Here is a 15,000-nt window from a genome sequence, read left to right on the forward strand (position 1 = left end):
TTACCGCAGCAAAATAATTATCATCCCATTCTCAACCTGGTGAAAACTGACGATATCACCAGTTTTCCAGCGAATGCTCCCTCAAAAAAACATCGCCACCAATGAGAGCGACAACTAACGCTAATGATATGCAGAATAGGCATTCCCGTGCAAAAAAAATAAATAATGAAAACACCACTTCCCGATATTTTCAACAACCAGCGAAATCTGCAATGCGATCCAAAAACAGGCGATAAGCCATGTTAGCAGTAGGAATTTAACATCTGCCTTTTACTGGTGTACAGCAGGATGACTACCTACAGTTTGAAAGGGAGCCCAGCCCAGAACCACATCTGAAGACCAACAAATGTCATACAGCTACTGACCATGCAGCTCCGACACCCAAGAAGGCCACAAAACCCACCACCACCACTCCCAGGACCTCCCCCTCGGACCACACCTCGTACTACCACCGAGGCAGCGCAGAACAGACCAGCGGACCTTCCCAAAATGGCATGGCCCCACAGCCACACAATAGCTGAATGTTGGGAGACGCGGGAAACAAGTATTTGTGAAGGAGGCAAGTCACCGATCAATAACAATGCACACAATGCCAAGTGTAGCGGTAATGTGCTGGACAGACCTCACTATGCAGAGCACAAACCTCTCCATTTGTACATATACTGCTGGTGCTTGTACTGTTGTGGACAGTGGACACAACCATGTTACCTCAGGCAGTGGGGAAGATCTCGGTCATGTAGCTGTGTCGTCCCCCTCTGTAAGCGGAACCAGAACCGGAGTGGGCTGGTCCAATGTACGCCACTCCAGCATAGGAGTGTGAATAAATAGGCCGCGGCTCTGGGCGTGGTTCACTTCTGGGAAGGCGAACGCGTCTGCTGGAGCGGCGGCCCTCACCCTGCCATGAGGCCGCCGCCATGACCACTGGCCTCCTCGACACAGGCCCCCAGCAAGCCCAGCGGCACAGCACCGCAGAGTTATGTCTGTACAGACTACTGCCTTCGATGTACACTGCAGACAGCAGGGCTCACAATTCAGATCAAGCCGCGATTGCAGATGACGCAGTCATTGCATCCAGTGCGGCCTGCCCGGACCACGCATCATCGCTGGCTGCGCACACGCTGAGTGTCAGGTACCACTAACTCTGTGCAGCTCAAGTCAATGCCACGTGGCTGTGGGCCCTTGCTGACCGCTGCCTCTGGCCTACACTGCGGTCATCAGGGCTCATAGTTAAAATTGAGTCTTGATTCATTAATTGCAGATTCCAGTAGACAACTAACTATAACGTCCCTGAAACCTACATAATTTGACAATATATTCCATACATATTTCAGCTTTTGTTCCATACGCCAACATTGCAGTCAGCAGGGCTCACAATTTGAATTGAGTCTTGATTTATTAATTGCAGAGAGAATTGTACTCTATGACCTCAGATTTTGTCAAGAAGAAGTGACAAAAAGCATTCCTCGATGGCTGTGCTGACTACTGCCTTCCATTTACACTACGGACAGCAGGGCTCACAATTCAGATTGAGTCACGATTGCAGATGACGCAGTCCAGTAAGCAACAGACATTGCTCCCAGTGCGGCCCGTCCGCACCATGCATCATCGCTGGCTGAGCACACGCTGAGTGCTTCAGGTGCCACTAACTCAGTGCACTGCAAGTCACCGCCACGTGGCCTTATTGACGCAGAATTCATTAGGCAAAAGACATTGCTTCCAGTGCAGCCAGCCCGGACCACACATCATCGCTGGCTGGCACACGCTGAATGCTTCAGGTACCACTAACTCTGTGCAGCTCAAGTGAATGCCACGTGGCTATGGGCCCTTGCTGACCGCTGCATCCGGCCTACACTGCGGTCAGCAGGGCTCACAATTCAAATTCAGTCTTGATTCATTAATTTCAGAGTCCAATAGGCAACTAACTATAACGTCCCTGAAACCTACATACTTCAACAATGTATTCCATACACATTTCATCTTTTATTTCATACGCCTACACTGCAGTCAGCAGAGCTCAAAATTCGAATTCAATCTTGATTTATTAATTGCAGAGCCCAGTAGGCAACAGACATTGTATCCACTGCGGCATGCCTGCATGGTGCATCATCGCAGGCTGCGCACACGCTGAGTGCTTCAGGTGCCACTAACTCTGTGCAGCTCAAGTCAACGCCACGTGGCTGTGGGCCCTTGCTGACCGCTGCCTCTGGCCTACACTGCGGTTAGCAGGGCTCACAATTCAGATCGAGTCGCGATTGCAGATGACGCAGTCCAGTAAGCAACAAACATTGCCACTAGTGTGGCCCACCCGCACCACACATCATCGCTGTCTGCGCACACGCTAAATGCGTCTGATACCACTAACTCAGTGCACCACAAGTCACCGCCACGTGGCCTTATTGACGCAGAATTCATTAGACAAAAGACATTGCTCCCAGTGCGGCCCGCCCGAACTACGTATCATCGCTAGCTGCGCACACGCTAAGCCCCACTGTTGCCACTAACCCAGTGCACCACAAGTCAACACCACATAGTTGTAGGCCCTTGCTGACCGCTGCCTCCGGCCTACACTGTGGTCAGCAGGTCTCACACATATCCAATCCTGTCCAGCAAGGACATACCATCATCGATGGCTGCGCATACGCTGAGATCTTCAGGTGCCACTAACTCTGTGCATCACAACTCATGGACCCTTTATGATTGACTTTCGTGCTGTAGACACCGGACGCAACAATGTTACCTCACGCAGCAGGAATATCCCAAAGGGACATTAACAATTTCTTCACATCAGCACGCTCATCTCTGTTGTCCCTACCTCAGTGCACCACAAGTCATGGACCCTTTATGATTGATTCTCTGTGTGTGATCTGATTATCACTGTTGTTGTTGTTGCCAGCACCAACCATTCCCTGAGGGCTGGCTTACACTCACCCCACACGCATCCAGCACAGACGTCACTGGACATGTGACCCTGGTAATAAAAAGGGGCTGCGCGCACTTGCCCGTAGCCAGTTCCACTATCTATCTGTGTCCGTGTGTTCATTATGTATGCATGCTGGCTCTGGTCCCTACCACATTACATTGTGCTGTTGACTGCGCATGCAACCATGTTACCTCTGGCAGTGAGGAAGACCTTGGTTATGTAACCTTGTCTGTTTCATTCTATGAGTACATGGGTAGAGACTGGATGATTAGAGTACTGCAAGGAGAGTGTATTGTGAATTTATAAGTGCTTGGGGATTGGCGGAGTGATTGGATAAGTACATATGTTGGCGGAGCCTAACCCCCGAGCACGAGCTTGGCTCTAATTGGCTGCCTACCAGTGGCAACCCCGGCGGAGCGTCAGGATTGCAAACCAAGCCTCTGGAAAGGCCCAGAATCCTGTCTGCAAGATATTCCCAGCCCCACAGCTGGATCATTGACATACGACGGATAGAATCTACGGAATTCTGTAAGCGTAAGTGGAGTGGGCAGAAACGGCATACGCCAGTCAGGGGTGCAACTAGAGCCAAATTTCAGGGGAAGCTGATAAAAAGTTCGGGGGTGGCTAAAAAAACAGTCCACTTCCATTAATTTATATTCACCCCGAGGACCCCATCCCCCGGGGCATGCCCAATTCTTGAATGTATTTATTCATCATTAGGCCGCGTAGTCCCCCTTCCCTTCTGGCCCCGGGGACCCCCATCCCCCGGTGCCTGGCCTCTTCGTTGGGGACTGTGGGGGAGCCCCAATGCCCCCACGGTCCCAGCTGGCTCCCCGCCTCCTGCAGGAGCTGGCATCGCTTTTGGGCAAGCGGAGCTGCTAACATACAGCTCCCCTTGCCCAAAAGCAATCCCTCAATATAATTATAGGATTGTCCCCGGAACCTGGCCCACACCGAGGCTCATTTAAATGAAGTGAGGGAGCCCCCGCCTCAGTTTTTGAAAAAATTATTTGTCTGGATTTGCGCACCCAGCGCGCATTCGGACGATAAAAAAAAACTACATAAATAAATAATTGTGCCTGGGGTCCTTGTGGGACCCCTGAGCAGGCCTAGGGGGTCAGGGTATTTCTACCCTGCCCCCTGTGCTTCTATTTAAATCTTTTTTTGACTGTTTTCTTGTGACTTGGTTCTCGGTTGCATTGATCACAAAAAAATATATATATATTTATGATTATGGCTGTTGTTTTCTTATATATACACATACATACATACATACACACATCGTCATTGGCTATAATGGGGATTGAGGCACCAATGTGTGTACAGGCTAGAAAAGGCATCTCTGGGCACTCAGTGTAGAAATAACACTTACCAGAGCACTACAGTTTATAGTACTGTAATAGTCTATGGAACGTGACATCTCTTAAAATGGTTTTACGTTCTGTTTTTCCTAAATATATTGCAGTATTCTAGCTGTCTAGGCAGCAGACAAAAATATAGATTGGAATGTTACAATATTCCAATCTGCTGTTTGTAGAGCTAGTGATGCTCCTTTTGGTTGGCTTTGCTCGCTCAGTGCTTACTTATCACTTATGAAAACTAAAATATGTTTATAATGTTAACATCAGTGGATAATGACTGGGTAGCAGGCAATCATTTCAATAAACCTGAAATAGAATATCTTCTTTACAGAGTTACAGAAAATTGTTATGTATTTAGAGTTGGCACCCAATGTAACTTACATTTTTCTGTCACTTTTCAGTAAAGCTGTGCCAAATCATTGAGCTTTTCAGTCTGCTTTGATTGCTAGATTCCAGATGTTGCTGCAAAAGAATGGGGAAAAAGACCAATTGATAGACAGAACGCAGAACAATGTCGTACAATCACCCCAGTACAGAGATCTGGGCCTAAATCCATCGTTGTTTTGCTCCCCATGCCATTCCAGTTCGAACCCAGCCATATGCAAATCAGTCTTGACCCTGTGCCCAATGGGAACAGTCCAGTCTGAACTACTAGGCCAGGTCTTCCCTGGACTGGAAACAAGCATCCTAGGACCGGTTTTGGGGTTTCACCTGTCATCAGCCAGGATAGCTTGACTTCAGTGGCATGAAGAGCATGGGACCTAAGTCTGGGTATACCTGTTCCACTCGGGGCGACAAATGCAAAAGTACAATTGATGGACAGAATGCAGAACAATGTCATACATTCACCCCAGTACTGGGCCTAAATCCATTATTCTTTGCTCCCCATGCAATTCCAGTTTGAACACACCCATATTCAAAGCAGTCTTGACCCTGTGCCCAATGGGAACAGTCCAGCGCAAACTGGACTGGAAACTAGCATCCTAGGACTGGATTTGGGTTTCACCCCTCATCAGCCAGGATAGCTTTACTCCAGTGGCATGGAGACCACAGGAACCCCCTCTGGGCATATCTCTCCCTCTCGGGGTGACAAATGCAAAAAGAACAATTGATGGACAGAATGCTGAACAATGTCATACATTCACTCCAGTACAGAGACCCGGGTGCCTAAAGCCATCGTTTTTTTGCTCTCCATGCCATTCCAGTTTGAACCCAGCCATATAATTTGCAAAATAATAGGGTGCAAACATAACTTGTGCGAGAAAAGCGCCCAGCATTTCACTTAAAGGGATTCCACACAATGATAATATATAAACAATTTTAATAGAGTGACAATGGCCTTCCATCATAGATGGGACAATCAGGTAGACCTGAGAGATATTTATATTATATTTAAAACATTTGTGAAATTCAGGACATTTGTATTACATGAAATTTGCTAAATTTCTCGAAATGTCACATAGCTCAATTTCACCTAATTTTTCAGCTGGTGTAGAAAATGTCTCATCGAGAGATATTTTGTGCTTGAACCAGTGTCGTGTTGGCATAATGCGTAACTTTTATTTTGCCAATTTGTGCCCCCTTGTTTAAAACATCTGAGGCCAGATGTACGCCCATGTCATTTTGCAAGTCGCAAATTGCGCTCAATTGCGAGTCGCAATTTACGACTCGCAAAATGACATGTACAACAGAGACAATGTTAGCGATTCTCAATGGGGTCGCAAATTGCATGCCATATCAATATTCATGAGGCACTCGCAATTTGCGACCCCATTGAGAATGGCTGGCCCTCCCAGGTATGGTGGCCTGCTGGACTCAGCAGACCTCCATGTCTGGGACTGCTTTTAAATAAAGCAGTTTCTTTTAAAATGCAGCCCGTTTTCCTTAAAGGAAAACAGGATGCATTTAAAAAAAAAAAAAAAGGAAACGTTTCCGTTTCCTTTTTTAAGGGCGGGTAGTGGTCCCTGGGACTACTGCCTGCCCCTAAAAAATATTTTCTCCTGCATTTGCAAAGGGGAAGGGGTCCCCTGGGGACCCCTTCCCATTTGCGAGTGCATTACCACCCTCTTGAAGAGGGCTGTAAATTGTGAGTGTTTTGCGACCGCAATTGTGGTTGCTACAAATTCTTGCATAGGGTAGAGAGTCGCAATTTGGAAGGAACTCCCTTGAAACGCCCCTAATTGCGTGTCGCAAATCCTATTTAGCAAGTTGCAAATAAATTGCGACTCGCTAAATAGTGTTTGTACATGGCCCTGTAGGTTTTTGCATGTGCAAACGGGTTGCAAACCCGTTTGCACATGCAAAAACGGGTCATACATCTGGCCCCATGTGAGATACTATCAAATCCCTTTTCGTGCTGAAAGTGTAAGTTCACTAAACTTTGTAAACTTTTCATGAAATTTAATGAAAAAATGCACAAATGTCTGTACCCCTAGACTAAACCTCTACACACCATGACAGGGGATCCCTGATGTAAATAAGGCTGTTTTAACACCTTCGATCTGACAGTGGCTTCAATGCTCGACAAATGCTGAAAGTATTTGATCACAGACACATTAAGTAGGAAGTAGGGTTTCTTACAGCAATCCTACCACACTGTGAGTTATATTCCAAAGTAACCTTCAACAACCCCTGCTTCTTCCCACAAGCTACTAAACTCCGTCTGTTTACCGATCTCCTCTCTACACTAGGGAACAGAGCACAACCCCTATCAGTTATCAGGATGACACACACAGACGGATGATAACGCATCAGAACATGTGATGATGTCTTCAAAGGGAGGAGCCTTACAGGCCAGCAGGGAATGTTTAGAAAGTCCAGAAACTCCCATTTTGAATAATGCAAAGTTCATATACTTATTGAGTGCACTTTTATTGGAAGTGGACATCAGGGCCATTATTATGTAAAAGATGCACTGTTCCTGTTTGTGGCACAGCACACTTTTAAACAGCTGCATCGGCGCAAACAGGGACAGTGCGCCCTATTATAGTCAATGCGCTGCCCCCAGGGCAGTCGCACACTTGCACCTGCCATGAGGGCAGCACGTTAGTGAAAGATGGGCCAGCTGCTTGAATCAGCCTGCACTTCAAAGGAGGACAGACATCCCCTTGCAGGCGGGTGCAGTGAGTGACTGCACCTGCCTGCAGGGGGATGTGGGGGGGGGGTCTGTGGGACCCCACCCATCACCCCCTCCAGAGGGCTGCCCTCTGGGGGGGCACTAAAGGTACACCCAGTGGCGTAGCTAGGGTGGGGCGGTGGGGGCGGTCTGCCCCAGGCGGCACTATTTTGGGGGAGGACAAAGGCATTCAGATAAGGCTCGGCTTGCTTTCGTGGACGTTCGGGGACGGGCAGAGAAGGAATAGGACTCGGGCAATTTCCTCTTCTTTTTTGTGCTGGCAGCTGTCCCCCCCTCTCTTTCTATTATTCCCTCTCGTTCTGTCTTGCCTCACTTACTGAACACCGTAACTTGAAGAAACGGTTCACAACCTCTCTTTCCTTCTTTCATTTAGTTGCTTCCCTGTGAAATGGATCCAAAAAAGAAAAACACTCTTGCGAGAAATGCCCTTTTTCTGACATTTTTCTATTCCAAAGTGCAGCGGGATGGAGAGAAATAGAAGGTTTTAAATATGAAAAATAAATACATAACTAAATAAAGCAAGACAGAGTGGTTGCAAAGTGGCCAGATTGGTTGTATTTACATCCAAATACATCAGCATCACTTTACAGAGTTTGCCAGTGAAGCGCTACTTTTGTTTTCTCTTCTTTCTTTGAACAGCATTGTTGTTCCCAGGAGGGAAAGTGTACCATTCCTGGAGGTACTGCAATACCTGGTTGATGAGTGGATTGGAAAACAAAATGTGTACCATGGCTCTGTGTTTATGGATGTGGTCTTTTTTCAAACCATACTGCTTATGTTTTGTAAGGATATAAGCAATAGACATTGAAACGGTTCCCTTCATGGCCCTCTAGTCATGTCCTTAAATTTTCAGGTAAAACCGCTCGCTGATTTCTGAATAGTGAGCGAGAGATAGTTAAGGTAACCATGTTGTTTCTGCTTACATTTCACATGCTTTACTTAATCTTGCATTCCCTATGAGTGGTTGCTTTTACTTTTTTTTTTAGGCAGCATATTACTCTTATCAAGTGCATAATTTGAATTGAGCCACATCCAAGTGTTTATAGCGGGCACAATTAGATTATAGCTGAAGGTGGTGTGAGTTTCTCTAAGTGGGGAAGTATGGTGTTCAGTGGGAGAGAGGATGTGGCACTATGGCCAGAGCTGTCGAATTTGGAACTGGGGAACCGGGTTCAGCCTTCATAACCAGTCCACCAGACCACTCTACTGAGGGAGCACATTCCCATGCTAGACCTTAGAAGGCCCCACTAGACCTTAGAAGGCTTGATGTCTTAGCACAAGCAGGTGTACCCTAGTGGTGTCAATTGTGGGTTAACCTTGAAGGCCTGTCCACCACAATCCATACTGAAGTTCATCTCCAGTCTTGCGGGCAGGCCTACGAAGCAGCACACCCTAGAGCAACAGTGATCCAGTCACTGTGACTCTGTCACTGAGGTCACATGAACCTTGAGCAGGTTAGGGCGATGCGAACGGTGTGACCGCACTGGGTACCTATTTCAGGTGGGTGCGTAGTGTTTGCAAGTATATTATGGTTTAAAAAAAACTTGCTGCCTCCTTCCTGGCCTCCAGCAATTTTCAGAAACAATAAAAATGTCATGAAAACTTCGGTGATTAATGTTCTTCCTAGAGAGAGTTCTGAGTTTTGTCTAGTGGAAGGGTTGACTCCTGGAAAGGTAGCACAGAGGGTTAATGTGCCTGCTGCAAAGAACATGCATGATCGAGGTAACTATTAGTGGCGATACTACGTGTCTCTCGGACCTCTTTCAAGTGCTCGCCGTCCTTTTTCCTCAGCAACCCCCCCTTCCCAGGGGCGGCAATCTGAGGGATAGCCCCGGACGCCACAAGCTCTAGCTATGCCTCTGGGTACACCATATTTTTGTGGCATAGTCAGTGCGCCGTCTGAACGCCTCTTTTCCTCTGCACTCATGTATATATTATGATGTGGGTGCAGAGGCAAAGTGTTGTCATCAGTTGCATGGGGCCCTGCTCCCATGCAAATGAGGGAACACTCCATTGTAATAGCACCGGTGCTGTATGTGCCCTGCGCTATTGGTATTACAGTAGGGTCCACAGACGCTTGTGCGGTCCCTACTCTTATAACGAGTTGACATGTTTCTGCCACCTCCTTACTTTATGCTGGATGTGTTCTGGCTGAAGACGGCTGAAATGCCAGAAACCGGTCCTAGGAAGCTTGGTCCAGGGAAGGCTTGGCTTGGCAGTTCGGGCTGGACTGTTCCCATGAGGCACAGGGTCAGACTGATTTGCATATGGCCGTGTCTGAACTGGGGTGGAAGAGTGGGCTAAAGAACGGTGATGGATCAAACCCAGATCTGTTGACTGGGTGTGAGTGTTTGATTGGTTCTGATGCTCCGTCCATCACCACCCCCCTTTTGTACCGATGTGTTCTGCAGCACCAACAATGTGACATGCTACCTTTTCATACAATGATGTTGATATTACTATCCTTTGATATAGCTTTCCCGCAGTTGACCTTTGGGGGTGATACTTAAACATTGATGTAATACCAAAGACCAAAGTCTTCAAGCCAAATTGAAATAGGGTGGTGAGGCCCCTAATATTACAAAGACAAATCATTCTTGTAAAAGCCTGCAACTAGAACTTTTAAAGAACCAATATATCCCTTATTTTAAGTTAATTGATTTAATTTTGAACAACAGGGCGACTCATTTGATGTAGACTGTTGACCTTTCCAGATATAAGTTGTAATGCTCTACAAATAGAGTCGCGGTCATCATCTGTTTTCATGCAATATAGAGAATTTTTGATTTTTATAGAACGCAGCTTGCATTTTCAACCCATCCTGATTTTCCTGTAAAATAATTTGAGTCAGGGATGTGCCCAAATGCATTTGTTTATTTTCCCCAAGTTATGTCGAGTTTAATTGGCATTGGCGGTTTACATTGGCACTTTAAGTGTAATGAAAACGTTGGAGGCCTTGTTAAGTGGTCGTGGTCCAAAGAGCGTAACCAAGACCACTTAAAACAAGGTGTGGCCTATATTACTAAGGGCGAGGCCTCTTACATGTGGCCCAGAATCCAGCTCTACACAGATGCATCAATGAACGTTCTTTTACAGAGGAATATAAATCTACTTGCAACAGGACACTTAACAATCTATATAGAACCTTAATCCCTAGAAATATATGTGATAAAGGCATCATTAAAATCCAAGCAGATCAATATATTAGCATTTACTAAAAGCAACATCCAGATTATAAATACCATACATCTGAAAACGGGACAAGCCCGTTTTCAGCATCAATTTTCACACGCACTAAAGATGTATATTGCTGAATACAAGGCACATTTGAACTTGTTTTGTAGTAGCGCTTTGCTGTCAAGTATCTCTGTTAACTTTAGGCGCTGTTATTACCCAACTCCCTGGCACTCTTTTTTTATCAGGTCTTAGAAGATGAAAGGCATTGAGATTGAAACCTTTGACATTCAAATGACCTATAGATTTTCATTTTATGAACATTGATCTTTAGAACCCAATATGGCCACTGCCATCGGCAAGACCAGCCCAGATTCCCATCCTTTGGTTTCAATAAATATTACATTAAGTTAATAGAACAACAGTAATTTACAGTGCTTTGAAGGGCGTAGACATGGTGTGAAGCACTATCTAAAAACGGTGCATTGTTATTTATTGAGCAGATGATCAGGTGCATCAACTGGTAAAATAGCCGAGTGGGTATAGGCACCCAATGCCCTGAAATGCGTTAATTAACCAGGTCTGAGCCTCCAGTGGTGGTAAAATAACTCTGGTGGCAGTGCACGTTTTATAATCTGCAGGTGAAAGGTATCAATCCGCGAAGACTACTCGTGGCTTATACATTTGTTTCCGACATTCCTGTGTACCTGAAAGTCACAGGTTCCATTCCTAGTAAGAGAGTTCATTAGGTTATGCAGACATGCTTCAAAGAACTGCAGGTAATACAGAGGATATCAGTTTCAAGCTCTGCAGGGAGGGGGGAAACGTCATCTACAACGCAGGTGGAACCAGGCGTTCCATTATCCCGCAATCAATCATAGCATTTGTAAAGCGCACTACATACCCGTGAGGGTCTCAAGGCGCTAGGGGGGGGAAGCTGCTACTGTTCGAAGAGCCAGGTCTTGAGGAGTCTCCTGAAGGATAGAAGGTCTTCGGTCTGCCGTAGGTGGATGGGGAGGTTGTTCCACATCTTGGCGGTGAGGTGGGAGAATGATCTGCCGCCGGCGGTCACTCTTCGGATGCGGGGGATGGTGGCGAGGGCATGGTCTGCGGAGTGGAGCTGGCGGGTGGGGGTGTAGAGGTTGAGTCATCTGTTGAGGTACACTGGTCCAGTGTCGTGGAGTGCCTTGTGTGCGTGGGTGAGGAGCTTGAACGTTATCCTCTTGCTGATGGGGAGCCACTGCAGGTCTTTCAGGTGGGGTGTGATGTGGCTGCGGCGGGGGAGGTCTAGGACAAGGCGAGCGGAGGCATTCTGGATGTGTTGGAGTCATTTCAGGAGTTTGGCCGGGGCTCCTGCGTAGAGTGCGTTGCCGTAGTCCAGTCTGCTGCTGACGAGGGCCTGGGTGACCGTCCTTCTAGTTTCTGTGGGGATCCATTTGAAGATCCTGTGAAGCATGCGGAGGGTGTTGAAGCAGGAGGAGGAGACGGCATTGACCTGCTTTGTCATGGAGAGTGTGGAGTCGAGGATGATCCCTAGGTTTCGTGCGTGGTTGGTGGGTGTAGGGGGTGCTCCTAGTGCCGTTGGCCACCAGGAGTCGTCCCAGGCCGAGGGGGTGGAGCCGAGGGTGAGGACCTCTGTCTTGTCCGAGTTCAGCTTTAGTCAGCTGTTCCGCATCCAGTCGGCGACGGCCTTCATTCCTTCGTGGAGGTTGGTTTTGGTGGTGTGGGGGTCCTTGGTGAGTGAGAGGATCAGCTGGGTGTTGTCTGCATAGGAGATGATGTTTAGGTCGTGCAGTAGGGCGACGTGGGCGAGTGATGCCATGAAGATGTTGAATAACGTTGGGCTGAGAGATGAGCCTTGGGGTACGCTGCAGAGGTTCTTGGTGGCTTTGGAGCAGAAGGGGGGCAGGCGGACGCTCTGGGTTCTCCCGGAGAGGAAGGAGGTGGTCCAGTCCAGGGCCTTCTCTTGGATTCCGGCGTCATGGAGGCATGTTCTTAGTGTGCGGCGGCAGACTGTGTCGAAGGCGGCTGACAGGTCCAGGAGGGAAGCAGTTTCTCCATTGTCGAGCATGATCCTGATGTCGTCGGTGGCGGCGATGAGGGCAGTTTCGGTGCTGTGGTTGCTGCGGAACCCTGACTGGGATGGGTCCAGGATGTTGTTCTCTTTGAGGAAGCTGGTCAGTTGTTTGTTGACGCCCTTTTTGATGACCTTCGCCGGGAACGGGAGCAGGGAGATGGGTCGGAAGTTCTTGAGGTCCTTGGGGTCCGCCTTGGGTTTCTTTAGTAAGGCGTTGATCTCTGCGTGCTTCCAGCTCTCCGGGAAGGTCGCTGTCTCAAAGGAGATGTTGATGTTTTTCCGACGGTGGGGTGCGACGGTCCTACTGGCTTTGTTGAAAATGTGGTGTGGGCAGGGGTCTTCCGGGGATCCGGAGTGGACGGTGTTCATGATCTTGATGGTGTCGTCGTCGTTGGTGTTGGTCCAGGCGAGCAGGCGGCTGGTGTGGGTGGTGGTCATGGGAGCGGGGGTGTTGGCTGTTGTCGGGGTGGTGACGGCATCGAAGCTGTCGTGAATGTCTGCGATCTTGCGGTGGAAGAAGGTGGACAGCGAGTCACGCAGTTCTTGTGACGGTGGGATGTCGTTGGTGTTGGAGAGTTCCTTCATGATGCTGAAGAGCTCTTTGCTGTTGTGTGCGTTGTTGTCTAGGCGGTCTCTGAAGGCGGACCTTTTGGCGGATCTGATGAGTTGGTGATGTCGGCGGGTGGCGTTCCTGTGTGCTGTGTAGCTTTCCGGTGTTCTTTCGCGTGTCCATTTTTTTTCTATATTTCGGCAGGTTCGATTGGAGGCCTAGAGGTCTTCGGTGAACCAGCTGGCTTTCTTGCTGGTGTGGGGGTTGGGGGGTTTCTTGAGCGGGGCGAGGGTGTTGGCGCTGTCGTTGATCCATTGTTTGAGGTTGTGGGCTGCAGCATCGGGGTCGGTTGGATCTGTGGGTGGGCTCTGGGCGAGGGTGGAGGTTAGCTGGTCCTTGGTGATCTTGCCCCAGCTGCGGCGAGGTATCTGCTGGGTGTGGTGGTGTGTGGTGGGTTTCCGGAAGGTGAAGTGGATGCAGCGGTGGTCGTCCAGTGGAGTTTGGTGGTGCGGTCGAAGAAGACGTGGTCTGCTCGCTGAGAAGATGGGGTCAAGCGTGTGGCCGGCGGAGTGTGTGGGTGCTGTGACGAGTTGTCTGAGTCTGAGGTTGCCGATCAGGGTGGGGGAGATGGGGTCGTTGTTGTTCTCGAGGTGGAAGTTCAGGTCCCCGAGGAGGATGTAGTCCGTGGAGGCGAGGGCGTGTGTGCTGATGAGGTCGGTGATGGAGTTGCTGAACTGCGGTTGGGGTCCGGGGGGTCTGTAGATGAGGGTGTCTCTGAGGGTGGTGTTGGGGTCGGTGTGGATCTGGAAGTGCAGGTGTTCGGCGGTGCTGAGGGTGTCATCAGCGTGTATCGAGATTGTGTTCCTGTGGACGATGGCGATTCCTCCTCCTGTTCCATTGGTGCGGTCCTTTCGGGTGATCTTTTAGCCTTCCGGGATGGCTATGGCGATGTCGGGTGCCGAGGAGGGGGTCAGCCAGGTCTCCCTCAGGAAGGCGACATCTGGGGAGGTGGAGTCGAGTAGGTCCCAGAGTTCAATGGCATGTTTGTGGGCGGAGCGGGTGTTGAGCAGGATACATCTGAGGAAGTTGGTTTCCATGTTGGGCGGGTTGATGGGCCGGATGCTAGTGAAGCTGCAGTTCCGGCAGGAGAAGGGTCCTTGGGTGCGCTTTGGGACGGCCAGGCAGCAGGTGCGTGATCGCCCGGCGTTGAGTGCGTGGAGGGTGCTGGAGTCGTAGCAGAGGTGGGCATCGTGGTGTGTGCGGGGGCCAGGGTTCCTGGTGCTGGGCGCGGTCCAGGTGCGGACAGGCACAGACGGGCATGCCTTCGGCGCGCCAGCGGCCGCACAGCATCCGGCATATATGGGGAGGTGGGAGGGAGGAGGAGACGAGAGCACAGGAAGCAAAATGGGGCACAAAAGAGGGGGAAACAGTGGCACGAGAGGCAAAAATCGGGGCACAAAAGGGGGGAGAACAGTGGCACAGAAGGCAAAAATCGGGGCACAAAAGGGGGGAAAACAGTGGCACAGAAGCAAAACAACAGGGCACAGAAACGGAGGAAGCACACTTACGGGCCATTTCTTAGCAGCGGCAGCTGGGGCAGGGGCACACAGGCGGAGCTGTGCAGAGGGGGAGCGACCTACCAGGAGGGTCAGGGGTCGCTCTCCTCACCACGCAGCATCCGGCATATATGGGGAGGTGGGAGGGAGGAGCAGCTGGGAGGCGGGAGGCGGGATCAGCGAATGGGCTGTGGGTAGTCAGGGGGGCGGGGCCGCAGGGTGCACA

The sequence above is a fragment of the Triturus cristatus genome, chromosome 12 (genome assembly GCF_964204655.1).
Source record: "Triturus cristatus chromosome 12, aTriCri1.1, whole genome shotgun sequence".
Lineage (NCBI taxonomy): Eukaryota > Metazoa > Chordata > Amphibia > Caudata > Salamandridae > Triturus > Triturus cristatus.